The following is a 2692-nucleotide window of genomic DNA, read 5'->3' on the forward strand; positions in this document are numbered from 1 at the left end:
TTAAGAGTCAAGCCAGGCAGTGGGGGGGGGGGGGGGGGGGGGGGGGGAAAAAAAAAAAAAAAAGTAAAACATGCCCCGATGTTCCCTCCCCCCATTTGCAACTGTTTAAACTTTGCATTGCCCATATTCGTTCCACATGCAGAATGCAATGGCAGCGGCAGGAAGTGTGTGCCCCCCCCTCCCACCCCCCGGCTCCGCTCTGTCCCCCTGCAGCGGGGGCTGGGAGCTCCCCCCACCCCCACACCCCACACACACACCCCCCCACACACCCCCCCCCGGCCTGGGGCTCCTCGCAGCTCAAACGCTTTCTCCCCTAAAGTAGCTGCGAAGTTGCGGCTATTCAAAGTGAAACTGGTAACAGTTAAGGCTAATGGGTGTCTTTTGTACCCTCGAGTATTTTTAAAGGATCAGAATATTCTGGAATTAATTTGCGAGATTTTTTTTTTTTTTTTTTTTTTGCCATGTCGGGTAAATCGCAAACCATACGCACTGCATCTGTTACAACAGCTTCATCGGGGGGAAAGGGGTTTTGGGTGGGACGTCGCGTTTGCATAACCCACCTGTACACTGCATTAGATTTGTACCAGATGATGGCGAAAGCTCGCTTTGACAAACCACGCCGAAAACAGCTGGGGTGGTAACAGTGCAGTTATGCAAGCCTGGAGGGAAGAAAGACAAACCCTGCGAGAAACGTGTTAGCGGCGGTGATGGTTTTGAAACCCAGTGAATTACTGGCATCAGTTACAATTCGGCTGGTCCTCTTTTTACTTTCAACCTGCTGATTTCTTGGGATGGAATAGCACCTGGTGATTTGGCAAGTAAAAGCGTGTCCCTTTTTGGAAAACGTTTGTGTTTTAAAATATGCTGGAAAGAGTACATTTCCGTTTAGATTAAATATTACTACTAATAGATGAGTATTATCGAAACATCTGAAGCTGTTCTTTGCCTAATTCCCCGAAGAGTGGGATATATGGGATTTTTAATTAAACTGCTCCTGTACTGTTTTTCCCTGTTGTGGGTTTTCCCGTTTTCTTTAAAAGCCCGTTTAACTCGGTAGTGCATGCTAGTGCCTCCTCGTACAGTTGTACATCATTACGGGGTTACTTGATTTGTTTAGATGAAGCACGCCTGTGTGAATTAAAAGACACCTTGCAGCCTGAAGACGTGCTGGAAATAGTTAGTAAATATTATTTTTAGATGATGTCAAGACTGCTGAGGAAGATGTCTCAGACAAAGCAGGAACAAAGGAAATCTCTGCTGGTTGGTCGCATTGGTCTGTCGTAGGCAGCACACGCTTCCCGGTGTTCGTCTGTCCAGCTTGGTGGTCATGATGTTTTCTCTGTACGATCTCTGGGCTTTAAACTAGACTCCCATGTAATGTTGGTGCCACCAGCTCAGCCGAAATCAGGGTCCCATGGTGCCAGTGACAGGATTGTCCTAAAGAAGGTATCGTTTCAAACAGAAAGGCGATGGAGGGGGAGAGAAGCGGTGTGCTCAGGTCGCGAGTTTGCGACGGGATCAGGGTTACACCTTCAATATCCCAAATCTCACTCCACCAGGCACATCTGTGGGGGTGCTGGGGATGCGTTCCCTTGTTCGAGGTGAATGAGACCAGGCTGGCCACCTCCTTCCTACAGCCCTGCAAGCGATGATGACTTCCATTCAGCAGTGAGCTATATAAGGTTCAGACTCATAACCTTGAGGTGAAAAGTAGTATAGACTTCAAAGCGATAGGGAGTCTGCGAATAGCTAAAAGGGCAGAAAGAATGCATAGACTATTGCCAATCCCTCGGGCTATCTAGGCCTCTTCTGCACCTCTACGTGGTGAAGTTTACAGACTTTCCCAGGAGGCGTTAAATTTTAAGGGAACTGAGTAGGATACAATATTTAAGAGCAATATTGATTTTGTTTTAACTTAGTTTACTATGAGCTGTTTATTCCACAGTTACTCTGTGCAGAAGCTTACAAAGGTTTATTTAAGTAATAAAGTCCAAGACACTAGCATGAGCATCATGGATTTCTTATGATTTTCATGTAAGCTACAGTAATAATTTGATGCTTACCCACTGAAGAAATTTCTAAAATGCGTTACAGTTCCACTCTAGAATTTATAGTTCTTTTGCAAGCAGCCTTCCTTCAGGTACCTACTTTCATGTGGCTTACCACTACTTGAAATTAGGAAAAGAACAACTAGGCAGAATGTAGTGATGTAATAGTCCTGCCTTTTTTATGATGTTTGCTGGTGGCTTTTGTGTTGTTTTGTTTTTGTTGGTTTTTTTTTGTTTGTTTGTTTTGTTTTGTTTTGTTTTTTAATTGGCTTAAGAGGAAAGGGAATATTAAGTGCATAGGAAAGCTGGAGGTCTGTAGATAATGCTTTATGAGCTAGAAGAATTAGTTCTTTGAGTCAAAAGCTTCCCTTCTCTCTTATAATCTGAAAGGAACATGATAAAGGAATGATGATTTCAGCATTTATTACCAATATCTTTGCTACTTTTCCAGCAGGCACTTTGTTCCCTACCTCTTCCTTAATAGCATCAAAACAGTCAAATTATCACTTTACTTCCAGAAATTGAAAAAAAAAGATAGTTAGCACATTGCAGAAAAAATTTCAGAAGTTACAACAGGAAAATTTAGGACTGCCTTTCCTGGATATCAAACATTAACTGTAAGTAACACACATGTCATTGTCTTT

Source organism: Tyto alba, unplaced genomic scaffold (genome assembly GCF_018691265.1).
Source record: "Tyto alba isolate M040663 unplaced genomic scaffold, T.alba_DEE_v4.0 Super-Scaffold_6, whole genome shotgun sequence".
In the NCBI taxonomy this organism is placed as follows: Eukaryota; Metazoa; Chordata; class Aves; order Strigiformes; family Tytonidae; genus Tyto; species Tyto alba.